The sequence below is a fragment of the Diaphorina citri genome, unplaced genomic scaffold (assembly GCF_000475195.1).
Source record: "Diaphorina citri unplaced genomic scaffold, Diaci psyllid genome assembly version 1.1 scaffold254, whole genome shotgun sequence".
Classification (NCBI taxonomy): Eukaryota; Metazoa; Arthropoda; class Insecta; order Hemiptera; family Psyllidae; genus Diaphorina; species Diaphorina citri.
Genome location: NW_007377691.1, coordinates 184,307 through 203,623, shown reverse-complemented (window position 1 = coordinate 203,623; position 19,317 = coordinate 184,307).

The following is a 19,317-nucleotide window of genomic DNA, read 5'->3' as shown; positions in this document are numbered from 1 at the left end:
GTATTGATCGTGGAATTTGGTTCTTTGAACATGGGAGAGACACGTTTTTGGAAGAATGAAAGAGACCTTTGTTCAGGGATGGGCAGAGATTGTCCTTTACCCTGTTGTTAGTTATAAAGTCCATTGGCAAAGTGTTTCATCCATGTATGCTCTTTCTCTTTGTGGAAATCCATAAATAAGGGGTTTGACTGTTCTTAAACTGTTGACTACTTATCGTGATTACGTACATTAGTAGTGTACATAATATGATGTATGCACTATTGTTTATTTCCATACACATTTCTACCTCATGTCTGACGTCCATATTTCACTCGCAGTCTCCTGATGTTATTTTCGTTCTCAGTAAAAATGTCTGAGGTCATTTCTACCTCATGTCTGACGTCCATATTTCACTCGCAGTCTCCTGATGTTATTTTCGTTCTCAGTAAAAATGTCTGAGGTCCATAATGTATATTTTCGTCCTCACTTTCTCTATTTTTAAACACGTCGCGTCGCATATTTTTGTTTGGATTTTGACGCGAAATTTTTCTCTCCGTGTTTTTTGTGTCTAGACGAGATGACCAATGCATGCAGTGATGCATGTCATATTTTTGTTTGGATTTTGACGCGAAATTTTTCTCTCCGTGTTTTTTGTGTCTAGACGAGATGACCAATGCATGCAGTGATGCATGTTAGCATTGTTAGCTTGTTCGTCCTCTGGAAGAAGATGTAAAGCATGTACACTGTACATAGTGTTAAAGTAATATGCTATGCACGTAATGCTTGCTCTTCTCGAGTTATGTACTGAAAATAGGAAAATACTGAAATTTTTCGGAAAGATTCAGGGATTCTATTGCACCATCTCTTTCTGTAATATGCTATGCACGTAATGCTTGCTCTTCTCGAGTTATGTACTGAAAATAGGAAAATACTGAATTTTTTCGGAAAGATTCAGGGATTTTATTGCACCATCTCTTTCTTAAATAAAGAAAAGTATCTGATGAAAATATTCATCCAAGGATCAATCGAAAAAGATATTGGAAACAAATACACAATTTTCCCAAAAATTGTCTCCTCAAAAAACACTCTTGTGATTTGAAAGAAAACCACTCGAAAATGCCTCTGAATCAGAAGGGAATTGCCAGTAGTCATGAAGACAAGGACTGTACATTGTACAATATATATGGAAATACACACGAAACATGAAAATCCAAACGTGTGCAATGTAAATAGGTACTGGTACACATGTGTTTTACTCAGTTTAGAAAAATGGCACACAAGTGTCTCATAGACAGTTCAATATAAATAAATCAAAAACACTCTTGTGATTTGAAAGAAAACCACTCGAAAATGCCTCTGAATCAGAAGGGAATTGCCAGTAGTCATGAAGACAAGGACTGAACATTGTACAATATGAAAATACACACGAAACATGAAAATCCAAACGTGTGCAATGTAAAAAGGTACACATGTGTTTTACTCAGTTTAGAAAAATGGCACACAAGTGTCTCATAGACAGTTCACTATAAATAAATTTAATGTGTCATAAATCGTTTCCTCCATTCTGCAGCTCTAAATACTGTAGGCATTAACATGAACACCGTAGGAATTAATAGCTATTGGAATATAAACAATGGAAACTACTGATTGAACAGCTGTGTCTGCTGGTGGTATTTGATCTTTAATTTTCTTAAATAAATTTAATGTGTCATAAATCGTTTCCTCCATACTGCAGCTCTAAATACTGTAGGCATCAACATGAACACTGTAGGAATTAATAGCTATTGGAATATAAACAATGGAAACTACTGGTTGAACAGCTGTGTCTGCTGGTGGTATTTGATCTTTAATTCTCCTAAATAAATTTAATGTGTCATAAATCGTTTCCTCCATACTGCAGCTCTAAATACTGTAGGCATCAACATGAACACTGTAGGAATTAATTGCTATTGGAATATAAACAATGGAAACTACTGGTTGAACAGCTGTCTGCTGGTGGTATTTGATCTTTAATTCTCCGAAACATAAGAGGTATTGCTGCCGGTGTTGAAATACTCGTAATGCATCATAGTAAACAAAGCGGCAATTGTAACGAAGAGAGTAAACATGGAGTCAGATACTGTGTAATCGGTAATCGCTCTAGTTGAGTAAATAGTAAACAACTCAATACCTAAATAGGTGCAAAAAACACTCTTGTGATTTGAAAGAAAACCACTCGAAAATGCCTCTGAATCAGAAGGGAATTGCCAGTAGTCATGAAGACAAGGACCTTACATTGTACAATATTATGGAAATACACACGAAACATGAAAATCCAAACGTGTGCAATGTAAATAAATTGTTTGTCCAACGTTGTTGTTGGTGTCGTTGTTGTTGTTGTTTTGTTGTTGGTGTGCTGTTGTTGTTTTGTTGTTGGTGTGCTGTTGTTGTTTTGTTGCTGGTGTGCTGTTGTTGTTTGTTTTGTTGTTCGTGTTGTTTTTGGAGGAAAATTCGGCGCGGCGATAGAAAGAAACAGGTGGACAGGGATTCATAGTAACGTAGGAAATAGACGGATTCTCCCTTTGTATCGTTAATATCTCCGTGAATAATAGAGTTCCCTCTGTCAAGGAAAAGTTTGTCCATCCTGGTTTCCCTTGTCTTTAAATCCTTTTATGTTTTGTCCATTATTAAGATTTCAATCAAAAAATTGATTTTACAGTCCAAAGACTGTCACTCAGTCGATTAAAAATGGAGGAAAAAAAATTGGTTCTGATGATCCCTAGATGTCCATTTTTCCCCGTTAGAGATACACTACTTCCTCCTATCCTGTCTTCCTTCTCTCTTCGATTTCGGGACGATAAGACCATAGCAGTTACAGTTCCCTCTGTCAAACCACTTTAAAAAAAGAAGAAGTTATGATGAAAGCTTATTCATTCCAACCATTCTGCTACAGTTATGAAATCTGCAAAATACCAACACTTTTCAAGCAATGAGACAACCAACATTTTAGTACTTCAAAAAATATCATGACAATAATGAACAAGATTCAAGGAGTATTCCAAGAGTACTTCTTTTGCTTATTACTGATTGGTTGATAGTCCGAGTGAAAGTGAGATGAGAAGAACCACTATCTACCTGTAAGATAACTCTGAGACACCTGTTACCAGCGTTACTGCAAGAACATCAGTAGAGTTATCCTCTCCTACTAGTAACAGTGCTGGAGATAACTTTGAACAGTTCCGTCTTTGTCTAGTTAGCAACATTTTCTGCATCAATATTGTTGCTAAACTTTCCTAGCAACCTCTTTGGCATCCAATATTGTTGATGCTAACATTCTTAGCTAGCAACCTTTTCATCAGTATGATTCTTATCTTTTCCTAGGAACCTCGGAACCTCTTTTACATCATCAATATTGTTTGTATCTTTGCTTGCAATCTTTTTCTGCGACAATATTTTAACAGAGTTAGGATCTCAAGCTCAATGTTAGTCTCAATTTTGCTCATTTCATTATTGACTACATTATCGCGTTTATTTCGCTCTTCGTATTTCGGACACGAGGCCCCTCCAAAGAATCCGAGTTGAAGAAAGTATTGGAATGATAAACAAGGATACCGTTAGTTTACGTTGAATAAAACTGCTAGTATATTCTACATCGAACTGACTCTACTGCCTGTCCATTACTGTCTTCCTATTGGTGGAAGTACGTAGAAAGGGAAATTGATTGGTTCGCTACTCACATTTCTTCTTCTGCTCGCTTCACATACATCGTCACGCAACATTTTTCACATAATTGTAAAGATAGGACATAGGAGTCGAGATTTTTGAACAAAATCTTGGGTTCCTTGACCCCCTTCTTCCTCTGGTTAATTCCGTTGTACAGATCTCTGATCTTTTTTTATGTTTGGGTTTAATGGGTTTTTTTATGCTTTGTATTTTGTGCAAGATTCAAGATGCAGGAGCACAGAAATTTTGTCAATTTGTTGTCTGTAACTATTGAATGACTGTTGCATGTCTTCGTTGTCTCTAAGCAATTCTTTTGCAAATTCTAGAATTTGCGGATCATCGAGCAGTGCTAATCTGATGAGTATATTCTACATCGAACTGACTCTACTGCCTGTCCATTACTGTCTTCCTATTGGTGGAAGTACGTAGAAAGGGAACTTGATTGGTTCGCTACTCACATTTCTTCTTCTGCTCGCTTCACATACGTCGTCACGCAACATTTTTCACATATTTGTGAAGATAGGAGTCGAGATTTTTTTGAACAAAATCTTGGGTTCCTTGACCCCCTTCTTCCTCTGGTTAATTCCGTTGTACAGATCTCTGATCTTTTTTTATGTTTGGTTTAATGGGTTTTTTATGCTTTGTATTTTGTGCAAGATTCAAGATGCAGATCCTTGACCCCCTTCTTCCTCTGGTTAATTCCGTTGTACAGATCTCTGATCTTTTTTTATGTTTGGTTTAATGGGTTTTTTATGCTTTATATTTTGTGCAAGATTCAAGATGCAGAAGCACAGAAATTTTGTCAATTTGTTGTCCGTAACTATTGAATGACTGTTGCATGTCTTCGTTGTCTCTAAGCAATTCTTTTGCAAATTCTAGGATTTGCGGATCATTGAGCAGTGCTAATCTGATGAATTATTGATCATCAATGTAATGTTGATTACAAAATATTCCTGTAATCTTATATACAGATTGTATATTTGTGTATGAACTCACATAAGTCCATCAGTGTTAAAGAGGGTCTCTTATATCTGTTAAGGAAGGCCCATTGACTCATTATCAAGGTAACTAGGTCCTTTGCCTGTCATGTCAATTTGTTGTCTGTAACTATTGAATGACTGTTGCATGTCTTCGTTGTCTCTAAGCAATTCTTTTGCAAATTCTAGGATTTGCAGGATTTGCGGATCATCTAATCTGATGAATTATTGATCATCAATGTAATGTTGATTACAAAATATTCCTGTAATCTTATATACAGATTGTATATTTGTGTATGAACTCACATAAGTCCATCAGTGTTAAAGAGGGTCTCTTATATCTGTTAAGGAAGGCCCATTGACTCATTATCAAGGTAACTAGGTCCTTTGCCTGTCAAGGAGTTACGGACACTTTTAATGTCTCCTAGGACCAGGACCTATAATTGAGTCAAAATAAGCACCTGAGTAATATCAATTGCAATGAGCAGGCCTAATTGGGGTTTTAAGTGATTTCGAAATGATTCCATTTACGTAATTATTTACAATAGGGTAAATGGAGTTGAATGTTTATTTTGTGAAGAAAGCCGAATGTGAGGGTGCTGGTAAACTGACTACTTGACCAGGCATTAGCGCCCAATATTAGGCAACATATAGCAGCGCCTCGGTCTCGCTGGACAATATTATGCATAGGTACCCTAAATGCCAATACAAGTAAGATAAACAAGGTATATTCTACTGTAAATGGCGTATTATATATCTAGTAGCACTGTCAAACTTTCTTCACCTAGTGACATTGGGGTTTTAAGTGATTTCGAAATGATTCCATTTACGTAATTATTTACAATAGGGTAAATGGAGTTGAATGTTTATTTTGTGAAGAGAGCCGAATGTGAGGGTGCTGGTAAACTGACTACTTGACCAGGCACTAGTGCCCAATATTAGGCAACATATAGCAGCGCCTTGTTATCGCTGGACAATATTAAGCATACCGCTGGACAATATTATAAAGTCCAATACAAGTAAGATAAACAAGGTATATTCTACTGTGAATGGTGTATAATATATCTAGTAGCACTGTCAAACTTTCTTCACCTGGTGGCCTGGTATTACAGTAAATCGTCACAAAGGTACATATATTGCCGGCAAATTCTTAAGAAGCATTATATTCAGGCGGAGAAGTTGTTGCGAGTGTGCATGCATGTGTGTTTCTTTATGTGTAGTTTTGTCACCTCATCTATTTCGTCAGGTGATATCACTTGAGATGTATTTGCCAGTCACAGCGTTCTTTACTTTTACAGGACTTTGGATCTGGAGGTTGGTGGTTCGAGTCCATGGCAAGTCATTAAATTTATCTAGGTGTAATGATTGCGGAACGATATTTATGAAACGCTTTTTAGTACACGATTAACGCATTTTAAGTAATACGCATTTAAATACACTTGGTGGTTCGAGTCCATGGCAAGTCATTAAATTTATCTAGGTGTAATGATTGCGGAACGATATTTATGAAACGCTTTTTAGTACACGGTTGACGCATTTTAAGTACACAACGGGATTGTGAGGCCGACGACAAACGCCGACCCCACCTGAACATGGGAAAAGGCGAAGAAGAATTTAAGTACACAATTAAAATATCCTTTTTCCTTTTGCTCGTTTACCAGGCCCCGGGTCTGAACGACCAATCATACGGTAGCTCTGGGGCTTCTTGATTCTATTTATAATCTGGGTACACTCGCTTGTCATTGGTCACTGATAACAGACTCTGTTGTGTTTGATAACCGAGTGATAAGGAGAGAGAGTTCAGTGTGACAACACTGAGGACGCTTCAGATTGGATGGTTTCCCTCGGGACTGCACAATGTTTCCTCCAGCCTAGTTAGCTTGGTTGGTAGCGCGTCTGCCTTGTAAGCGCTAGGCCGTGGGTTTGATTCCCGCCCGGGGTGGATTTTATCCTGAAAGGATAATGTTCGTTCTCGGAACGGCTGACTTTTTCTTTTCCTGGCTTCCTTCTCTCTTCAATTTCGGGTCGATAAGACCTTAGCAGTTAAAGTTCCCTCTGTCAAGGAAAAGTTTGTCCATCCTGGTTTCCCTTGTCTTTAATTCCTTTTATGTTTTGTCCATTATTAAGATTTCAATTAAAAAATTGATTTTACAGTCCAAAGACTGTCACTCAGTCGATTAAAAATGGAGAAAAAAAATTGGTTCTGATGATCCCTAGATGTCCATTTTTCCCCGTTAGAGATACACTACTTTTGAAATGTATTGAATGTATGTGACTATGTGTATGTAAGAAATTCAAGGACTGCTGAATTCATAGGTAGATTACTGAAAGCAGTTATTACTCATTCAACTGATCCAAGAGATGGTATGAATGTCCGAATGCTACTAACAAAGGCAAGTCTTCCAGAAGAGGAAGCAACTCGGTTTACCCGAGAACAAAGGTCCCTTCTGGACAGATTTTATAAGAAAGGGGCGGAGTGGGAACTGCTGAATTCATAGGTAGATTACTGAAAGCAGTTATTACTCACTCAACTGATCCAAGAGATGGTATGAATGTCCGAATGCTACTAACGTACTAACAAAGGCAAGTCTTCCAGAAGAGGAAGTAACTCGGTTTAACCGAGAACAAAGGTCCCTTCTGGACAGATTATATAAGAAAGGGGCGGGGTGAGAAAGGTTGTTAGGCCTTCAGTTCGAGTTTTGAGCTCTGCCATCAGAGGTCAGGAGATCGATCCTCGGTCAGTGCAGGTTATTTTCGGCTCCATCTCTCCCCAGGTAATAATTAATTTAAATAAATAAATAATCAATGTAGGACCAAACTTATTAGGATTTTCCAGAAAAAGTTTATTGTTACTGCTTGTTTATTATTTTACTTTATTTTTGAATGATTTACCTATTTAGAGAAATAATTATTTTTTATTTTATGTTACTAAATAAATCACTTATGTGACTTTACTGAAACAGAAAACTAGAAAGTAGACGTTTTTTAGTAAGAAAGAAATAAAGTAATAAAAATATACCGTTAGTAAATATTATAGTCATTCTCATAACTCCTGACGGAACTAGTGTCCTTAATCCTCAACTTCAAAGGGTTTTATACTCGTACGCCATACCCATTAAAATCTTTGTTTTCCGCAACTTTTTATGAGACGCCCAAGAAAACTAACTACATCCATATGAAATATTGTGTTGTGTACTTAGTATTTACATATGCGCAATTTAAACACAAAAGGAGTTATTAAGCTGAAACTGGGGCGAAGTTGTTGTCTGAGTCATTCTCTGCCACTTAAGTAACTCCAATTAGTTGTAACACTCCCATTAGTCCCACTTAACCTAAACTTTACATAGATCGTTTATTTTTTGTCTTCCCCAACCCTAAATAGTTGAAAAAATTTGGACTCCTTTGTTTAAAGTGCATATGGGAGAAAGTGAGATGAATAATATCGGGAATAGACTATTCCAGACAATATGGGCAATTGGGCTTATTCAAATTCAAGGTTTTACTTTCGTTTCCAAGTTTACACGTAATTCCCAGACAACAGATTGGCTGGTCTCTGGTTTGCAAAACCACGACTTTGACCGTAACCTCTGCCTGTGAAACAGTACAATAGATTGCAAAAAAATATCACCATGATTTAGAATACTGGAATGGAATAATACTACAGGCAGATATTATGTAGAATGAAAGTTTCACTCTTGTTCCACAAGCTTCATTCATAAAACAGTCTTACTACACAAACATAATCTTCATAGTGTGGGAGTTATGTGATTCAGTTACATAGTATCTCGTGTAGAACTAGAATCCACCTGTGCTTTTTGGTATGCCATGTGCTTCAGATGAGGTCTTGCCATGTGCTTCTATTTCAGTTGGGTTTTTAGAGTTAGATGGAATCCTTGAAGAATGTTTTGACCCAAATTTGTTCCAAACACGTCAGAAGATCTTCCGAACTTATGCCATGTCAGTTGACCTAGATGACTATATTTTAGGTGTTGTGTTGACCAACTTAATCTTTTGCCACTATTCTGGTGTTATTCCATTGTGTTGCACTTTTTGATCTGCTCTTCTGTATGTATATTCTCCGAAGGAATTGTTTCATAAAACAGTCTTACTACACAAACATAATCTTCATAGTGTGGGAGTTATGTGATTCAGTTACATAGCATCTCGTGTAGAACTAGAATCCACCTGTGCTTTTTGGTATACCATGTGCTTCAGATGAGGTCTTGCCATGTGCTTCTATTTCAGTTGGGTTTTTAGAGTTAGACGGAATCCTTGAAGAATGTTTTGACCCAAATTTGTTACCAAACACGTCAGAAGATCTTCCGAACTTATGCCATGTCTTATCAGTTGACCTAGATGACTATATTTTAGGTGTTGTGTTGACGAACTTAATCTTTTGCCACTATTCTGGTGTTATTCCATTGTGTTGCACTTTTTGATCTGCTTTTCTGTATGTATATTCTCCGAAGGAATTGATTTCTCGTGGCTTCACAAGTGTTTTATCTAGAACGTTTGTATGTTTCCCACCAGTTGCTTGGTTGCCAGGTACTCTACTTTAACAATTTTATAGATGTATATTTTTTTACAACAAGGGTTTACATACACTCTACTTTTGTGCTGAGGTTTCCAACCGTACAGCCTATCTCGATAACCCTAACCTCCGATTCTAACCACTTTATTAAATTACTTTAAGAACCGTCTATGCCATCTCTTCATTTAACCATCGTGTCTTGCAGCCTGGTTACTTTCTAATCAACTTGATGCCAAGTTCTGACCTGGCTTGGTATATTACGCTAGAGATACCTGCGAGTCTCACATATTTGCCATTCCAATGAAGGTACCCCGCCAGTATAAACTGGCCTCGTGGTGGGGGGCTTTGCCTTATGGTAGGCTATTGCCTTGTCCTAGTGTGTCTGGCTTCATTCATTGGTTGCTCTACTATCCATGTTGGTGCTTATGCTCAAATTGGAATGTCTTATGTTCAAGATCTCGGCAATGTCAACTTCTCTCGAGCTTTCATTTCTCTGATTCGTGATGCGCTCCGAGAAGTCTTCCAAGTGCCTCAGGTTGTGAGATGATGATTTCTCTCATCTCATTCATTCATGAGTTTTATTCATTCACTTTTTCTCAAGCGTCTCTTATATTGAGATGAGTAATTCCCAGTACAACACTCTTGGTAGTGTTGATTAAGATTTAAATCCTAAAGTACAAATCTTAATCAAACTAAAGAGAACTTTAATAAGAACTGACAAAACTAATTAGCCTTTAGAAATGTAGCAAATATGAAAAGAACATTCAGATGAGAATTTAAGATATAGAATTATAGATTTTTCTGAAATCAATCCAAATTGACTCATCCCATCTAAAACTAGGTAGTCTAGTCTAGGAACATAACTGTCGAGTGTCGAATTATTTCATAGATTGTTTACTCAATGGTTTTATAAGACTTTTGTTACCTACTGTAAATAACCCCGATACCAAATGGTATTTCGATTCTCTCTTCTGTGTTGATGACGCAGATTTTCTAGGAACATAACTGTCGAGTGTCGAATTATTTCATAGATTGTTTACTCAATGGTTTTATAAGACTTTTGTTACCTACTGTAAATAATCCCAATACCAAATGGTATTTCGATTCTCTCTTCTGTGTTGATGACGCAGATTACAATTCCACTATCACCAGTCACTTCCTTCTTTGACGACCGTTCTGGCCCTCGACTGACCAAGACCATTAGGAAGTCCTAATCAGATGGGAAGGCGCGGGACTTGTCCTCCTTAAACTTCCAAGACACATGATCACTGGATGTAGGTCAAGGCATGCCACTGTTCCGCGATAACTGAAGTAATGAGAGGTACATTACATAGCCAGAGTAGAATATTGTGAATAGGAATTGGGCTGTTGCTTCCTTCCTTTGTGCTTTTTATATCCATCTTGTTTATTAATATCAACTTTTATTTAGCTACTATTATCATTATTATTAGATATTTTTTTTTTCACAATGTTTTATTTAGGAATTTGGCATTTATGCAACTCCTATCTGCAATATCTGCATTAAATGAGATTATTGGATATTATTTTATAGTTTTATTTTAATCATAGAAGTTATAGAACACCTGGTGTTTGTTCATGTTGACAAGAAGTGTGATAGAATGATGTTTGTATAAATATTTAAAAGTAAAATATTATGTCAATTGACAATAAGATATGCAAACAAAGCCTACGCCTATACATAATCTTCTGTTCCCCGTACACCCATACATACCTTGATATGGTTATGGTATGAGCGATAAGCACCAAGTGCCTCTGGGATATGGAATGGATTGTAACCTTCAAAGTGCCTAAAATGGGAGAACAATATGGTTGGATTGGTTGGTGGCTCATAAATATGATAAGGAGGAATTTTGCGATAAATAGCTCGAACTGTATGAATAATTTAATATGGCAGAGTTGGATTTTATTTCGCAAAATATCTAGAATCAATTTTTTAGATATTTTGACATAGATGGAACATTTCAGCCGACATCGACAGTATAAATAAGTCACATGAAATTAAATTAATAGATCTTTGATGTTCGGTTGATTGGTCAGTCCATGAAATCACATGAATAAAATCTCATCTTGCTTATTATTTTATTTTGAAACCAAAGCTACACATCTGAAGTTCACAAGCAATGCTATGCCCATCCTTTCATCACATGAATATCATCTCTCATGTTAATATTTAATCACATATTAGAATGTACACATTTGCATGGGAAGCTTCATCTTCATTCGTGGGGATTGAAAATTGCTCTCCAAGAAATGAGAAAAATTATCCACAAATTACCTGCCTGAGATCTTGGGAGCTAAAGAGCTTGGTTGAATTCAGGGTTTTATTTTGTAATGGTTTCGTTTTTAGTTGGTTAGTACTTAACCTAAACTTTACATAGATCGTTTATTTTTTGTCTTCCCCAACCCTAAATAGTTGAAAAAATTTGGACTCCTTTGTTTAAAGTGCATATGGGAGAAAGTGATATATTAACAATACTTTTATAAGAGGGGAAAACAATTAAAAAATGTACAGTAGTCTACTCTCGATAGTTCAAACCTTGGATAATTCGAACTACTCAGCAGGTCAAAAAATGTACAATGCATTTTGATACACTCGGTAAATCGAAGTAAAAAACACGTTGGAAAATCAGGGTACTATTTATTGATAAAGGACAGGCATACGGTATGTTGAATGATTGAATCATGAAAACGCGAAGATACAAACATAGGTATATTAAAAGCCAATATTTCCACAAAGACACAAGAAGAAAATCCAGTCAAACATCTCAACATTCGAGCCAAAACATACTTCTCAACCACCTGGAGAGCAAAGCAAGATAAATAATAACATAACAAATAACATGGAAGCCAACATTGTAAAAGTAAAGAACGCTGATGTGACTGTGGCAAATACATCTCAAGTGATATCACCTGACGAAACAAAGGAAAAAGGATATTTTAATTGTGTACTTAAATTCTTCTTCGCCTTTTCCCATGTTCAGATGGGGTCGGCGTTTGTCGTCGGCCTCTCGATCCCGTTGTGTACTTAAATGCGTACTTAAAATGCGTCAATCGTGTACTTAAAAAGCGTTTCATAAATATCGTTCCGCAATCATTACACCTAGATAAATTTAATGACTTGCCATGGACTCGAACCACTTGACTGGCAAATACATCTCAAGTGATATCACCTGACGAAATAGATGAGGTGACAAAACTACACATAAAGAAACACACATGCATGCACAGTTGCACACTCGCAACAAAGCAAACCAACACACACTAATTACATTAAACCTTGAAACTAGAAAATACCTCATCATATCGTACGAATGTGTTCATTACGTCTTAACATACATTCGAGTGTGCTAGCTATTAACACATTAATTCATTCGGAATGGAACAAAATGAGAAACGTAAAGAAGCAGTGCAGTTACAAGAAAATCACAATATTATATGCGGACATGCACAATTGCACACAAGTACAACAGTATGGATCTTAAGGTGTGTACAGTACAGACCGATCGACAGTTCCTATAAAAGCATAATCAAAGGATTTTGGTGGAAAGGGGTTTTAAAAAGTTTACAGAGTGGCTGAGTTTCAGTCGATGTCGACCGACTTTAAAAGCGTTTTTGGGGGACATGGTCAGCGAAAGTCATCCATCCGTCCAGGAAACAAGCGGAACAGAATCTTTTCGATGGGAATTTAGGAAATTGTATTCTCTACATACGATTGTGGCGCCACCTCGTATCACATGTACTCACTACATGTTTGTATGTAAACCGTTCGTTCTTACCTCTACGTAAAAAATTGATATCTGCCAGCTCATACTTATATTTAGGTCGTCGAACCTAAGCAAAATTATAATGCTGCGGGGAAAAAGATAGAAGAAACCGCATTTTTCATACTTTGATGTTGCGAGTCTATTGAGAAAAAAATTCAAATTCAACCAAGCTCTTTAGCTCCCAAGATCTCGGACAGGTAATTTGTGGATAATTTTTCTCATTTCTTGGAGAGCAATTTTCAATCCCCACGAGTGAAGATGAAGTTTCCCATGCAAATGTGTACGTACATTCTAATATGTGATTAAATATTAACATGAGAGATGATATTCATGTGATGAAAGGATGGGCATAGCATTGCTTGTGAACTTCAGATGTGTAGCTTTGGTTTCAAAATAAAATAATAAGCAAGATGAGATTTTATTCATGTGATTTCATGGACTGACCAATCAACCGAACATCAAAGATCTATTAATTTAATTGATACTGTCGATGTCGGCTAAAAAGTTCAATCTATGTCAAAATATCTAAAAAATTGATTCTAGATATTTTGCGAAATAAAATCCAACTCTGCCATATTCAATTATTCATACAGTTCGAGCTATTTATCGCAAAATTCCTCCTTATCATATTTATGAGCCACCAACCATATGGTTCTCCCATTTTAGGCACTTTGAAGGTTACAATCCATACCTCAGAGGCACTTGGTGCCTATACCAAACATAAAAAAAGATCAGAGATCTGTACAACGGAATTAACCAGAGGAAGAAGGGGGTCAAGGAACCCAAGATTTTGTTCAAAAATCTCGACTCCTATGTCCTATCTTTACAATTATGTGAAAAATGTTGCGTGACGATGTATGTGAAGCGAGCAGAAGAAGAAATGTGAGTAGCGAACCAATCAAGTTCCCTTTCTACGTACTTCCACCAATAGGAAGACAGTAATGGACAGGCAGTAGAGTCAGTTCGATGTAGAATATACTAGCAGTTTTATTCAACGTAAACTAACGGTATCCTTGTTTATCATTCCAACACTTTCTTCAACTCGGATTCTTTGGAGGGGCCTCGTGTCCGAAATACGAAGAGCGAAATAAACGCGATAATATAGTCAATAATGAAATGAGCAAAATTGAGACTAACATTGAGCTTGAGATCCTAACTCTGTTAAAATATTGTCGCAGAAAAAGATTGCAAGCAAAGACACAAACAATATTGATGATGTAAAAGAGGTTCCGAGGTTCCTAGGAAAAGGAATGTTAGCATCAACAATATTGGATGCCAAAGAGGTTGCTAGGAAAGTTAGCAACAATATTGTGATGCAGAAAATGTTGCTAACTAGACAAACACTAAGAACTGTTTAAAGTTAAAGATAACTCTACTGATGTTCTTGCAGTAACGCTGGTAACAGGTGTCTCAGAGTTATCTTGCAGGTAGATAGTGGTTCTTCTCATCTCACTTTCACTCGGACTATCAACCAATCAGTAATAAGCAAAAGAAATACTTGGAATACTCCTTGAATCTTGTTCATTATTGTCATGATATTTTTTGAAGTAGGTACTAAAATGTTGGTTGTCTCATTGCTTGAAAAGTGTTGGCATTCTGCAGATTTCATAACTGTAGCAGAATGGTTGGAATGAATAAGCTTTCATCATAACTTCTGATACTCCTGGAGTTACACTTTTTATACCCATAGAATTATTTAACAGGTACCTAAGTAGAGGTTAGAGGTAATATTTCTTCAATAATAATAGTACTACCGATGATATGGTATCCCTATTTGTAAGTGCAATGTGCATTTTTTTACGGAATGGGGACAACCCCCGATATGCTGAAATGACTAAAAGATCCATTCTAATAAACACTGTAAATGCATATATTAGGTACTTACCATCACTCGGACTATCAGCCAATCAGTAATAAGCAAAAGAAATACTTGGAATACTCCTTGAATCTTGTTCATTATTGTCATGATATTTTTGAAGTACTTAAAATGTTGGTTGTCTCATTGCTTGAAAAGAGTTGGCATTCTGCAGATTTCATAACTGTAGCAGAATGGTTGGAATTAATAAGCTTTCATCATAACTTCTGATACTCCTGGAATTACACTTTTTATACCCATAGAATTATTTAACAGGTACCTAAGTAGAGGTAATATTTCTTCAATAATAATACTTAATAGTACTACCGATGCTATGATATCCCTATTTGTAAGTGCAATGTGCATTTTTTTACGGAACGGGGACAACCCCCTGTGTTGGCTTCCATGTTATTTGTTATGTTATTATTTATCTTGCTTTGCTCTCCAGGTGGTTGAGAAGTATGTTTTGGCTCGAATGTTGGGATGTTTGACTGGATTTTCTTCTTGTGTCTTTGTGGAAATATTGGCTTTTTGTTGGATATGTCTGTGTGTGTGTTGGCATCCGGGTTGGCCAATTGGCTGATGACATGGGAATCGCATGTGCATGTTTTGCAAGCAAAATTCTTGGAAGCTGCATGATCTTGCATAACGCGCGACCGGTTTGTTTAATGGTTCGATGGCAGGGTTCATACGCGACCTGGAAAAACTGGAAAACCTGGAAAAGTCATGGAATCACAAAATCGGCCAAAAACTCATGGAAAATCATGAAAATTTAAAGAAAACCTGGAAAAGTTCATGGAATTTGAAATTAAAAATTTTCAAATTAAATATCAAGACTGATGCGTTTTTGAGTACTTTTTTAACTAGTCATTTTCATCCTTACCGGATTAAATTTCTAACCTGAGCTCTTTGTATAAGGAAAACTGTCAAGCCTGTGTAAAAAAAAAAAGATTTATTCTGATGGTAATCCCATTTCTTTTCTTTCTTATTTTCTCTTTCTCCTTACGTCCTAAATTTTTCCACTAATTAATCATTCCCCCCATTCTTGTATGTTTGTATCTTCGCGTTTTCGTGATTCAATCATTCAACATACCGTATTCTTCAAGAAAAATGTCAAGCCTGTGTAAAAAAAAAAAAAAAAAAAAAAAAAAGATTTATTCTGATGGTAATCCCATTTCTTTTCTTTCTTATTTTCTCTTTCTCCTTACGTCCTAAATTTTTCCACTAATTAATCATTCCCCCCATTCTTGTATGTTTGTATCTTCGCGTTTTCGTGATTCAATCATTCAACATACCGTATTCTTCAAGCAATAAACATGTCCTTTATCAATAAATAGTACCCTGATTTTCCAACGTGTTTTTTACTTCGATTTACCGAGTGTATCAAAATGCATTGTACATTTTTTGACCTGCTGAGTAGTTCGAATTATCCAAGGTTTGAACTATCGAGAGTAGACTACTGTACATTTTTTAATTGTTTTCCCCTCTTATAAAAGTATTGTTAATATATCCAATAATAGCTTCAAATTTGTGTGCATTTATTGCATTTCCTAGAAGTGTTATCGCAATGTTCCGAGCCATGCTGATAGGAAGGTCGATGTGTACTTTGCACTGGCCTAGAAATCTATCACATGGCAATGAAGTGTCCTTAGTTCCAACACATACCTAATGCACCTTGTGCCAAAAATACTTCGTGATCATTAGACATCACGAGTTGCACCTCTGCTTGGTCACATGTAGAACCCGCGAGGGTTGCTTTATTATTATGATTTAATTATTTTTTATTAGGTACTCGTACGCCATACCCATTAAAATCTTTGTTTTCCGCAACTTTTTATGAGACGCCCAAGAAAACTAACTACATCCATATGAAATATTTTGTTCCGAGCCATGCTGATAGGAAGGTCGATGTGTACTTTACACTGGCCTAGAAATCTATCACATGGCAATGAAGTGTCCTTAGTTCCGACACATAATGCACCTTGTGCCAAAAATACTTCGTGATCATTAGACATCACGAGTTGCACCTCTGCTTGGTCACATGTAGAACCCGCAAGGGTTGCTTTATTATTATGATTTAATTATTTTTTTATTAGGTACTCGTACGCCATACCCATTAAATTCTTTGTTTTCCGCAACTTTTTATGAGACGCCCAAGAAAACTAAATACATCCATATGAAATATTGTGTTGTGTACTTAGTATTTATGTGCAATTTAAACACAAAAGGAGTTATTAAGCTGAAACTGGGGCGAAGTTGTTGTCTGAGTCATTCTCTGCCACTTAAGTAACACTCCCGTTCCCGTTAGTTTTAAGGAGTTATTAAGCTGAAACTGGGGCGAAGTTGTTGTCTGAGTCATTCTCTGCCACTTAAGTAACTCCAATTAGTTGTAACACTCCCGTTAGTCCCATTGATGTTATACCGACGGCATAAAAGGACTTCATTTTTGGCTGGGTTGGAATGTCGCTTATCAGCTGAGCCCCCCATATAGTGAACTACTGATAACAGCATGAGGAATGCTGTGATAACAGATAGGGAACGTTTCTGTGGAAATTAAAAATTGATTTTTTTGTTCTCGGAACGGCTGGCTTTCTCCTATCCTGTCTGCCTTCTCTCTTCGATTTCGGGACGATGAGACCTTAGCAGTTACAGATTCCCCTATCAAACCTCTAGATTTTTTTTTATTTCAAGTTTTATTTTCAAGATAACTACATTAACCTATTTTATCCCACCCAGCCCGAGTGGGTCCGGGAAAAGCCAGCACCCGATTTTCCAAATGTTCATCCATTCAGGTTGCCAACTTACCAACCACGCGCAACATTGCTAAACTACAGTGATCCATTGGGATTCCACGTGCTCTTGCCGCTGGCTATTGGCTTTACTGCAGTAATATTAAAATTTATAGGGTGATGATATGGTGATGCATTTCTTACGCCAATGATGCAACTTCTGGGCAATTAGGAGGTGTATTCAGAACTATTGGAATGTCAGATATATCTTCTTTTTTTCCATCACTGCGTAGTTTGCCAGCAATAATAGAATGATAGGTGATACTCTGGTTTTGTCAACTGGTATGATATCATGGGCTATTTCTTGTGTCATTTCGATGTGGTTTTCATTGCTTTGAGAGAAGTGTTCATGCAAGTGTGTTGAGTTTTCCATTTGGTAATGCTGGAAGGTGCTTAGATTCTAATGGTGGATTTTTATGGCTTCTTTGGAGATTTCACTAGTATTTTAATCCAAAAAAGAGTGATATGGTAGTTTCAAATTTAATCTTGCAGGTGTCAATGCTTCTAAAACACACAAAACTCTTTTAATTCTAGAATTGTCCATATTATTTAATGAATTTGATTTCAGACTCATTTTTGTGAAATCTTCAATTACCTTTTTGTCATTAGTAAATAATTACATCATATTTCTGAGGTTTGAATTTATCATGTACGAATGGCATCGTTTTGTACATTGTATCATATAATGTATATTTGTTAATTGTCATTTTAATGTTGGTTTTGATGTTTCTTAATTTGAATATGCTGAATAATTGTTTATCTTTGTTCCAGTGATTACTTGGACATAAATTATCATGCCATTATGACTTCTGTGATTTATGATCATACATCATCTTTTGTATTTTAATTTTAATAACTTTATTTTAATGAATGAAGCAGGTTTTATGTGTAGAAATAGTAATAGTGCTTTATGTAGAGAACGGTGTACAATACACGTAATTTATTCAATAGCTTTTTTCTCGCATTTATGCTTAGATACTTGGGAAAGTAACCGTAGCCTCGTTAGACAGAAGTATATTCCTGCTAAAGAAAAAGTCTTTTAATTTTAGTATGTTTGACAAATTTTCCTCCATTCTCATCCATTTTTGCCTTTTCTCATCCAACAACCGTACAAGCCGAGTTGTGTGTCCTCCTTAAACTTCCAAGACACATGATCACTGGATGTAGGTCAAGGCATGCCACTGTTCCGCGATAACTGAAGTAATGAGAGGTAACATGCTCAAATATTGTGAACGTAGATCTTAAACAATCTTAATATTTTGGTTGACTTGACGAATGACGACTTTTCTATCTTGTACCTACACTCACCCACAAAATCACTTGAAGAAGTATATTCCTGCTAAAGAAAAAGTCTTTTAATTTTAGTATGTTTGACAAATTTTCCTCCATTCTCATCCATTTTTGCCTTTTCTTATCCAACAACCGTACAAGTCGATTTGTACCGCAAAATATGACTTTTTTGTTCAAATATTGTGAACGTAGATCTTAAACAATCTTAATATTTTGGTTGACTTGACGAATGACGACTTTTCTATCTTGTACCTACACTCACCCACAAAATCACTTGGACACTTCGAAAAATGTCCATAACTTCGCTTCTACCTGTTCAATACGGATGATATTACTAGGGGACAAGGGGACATCACAAATATTGTTTTCAATCATATGTGCTACTTTTTGCTGGCCAAAATGTTCATTA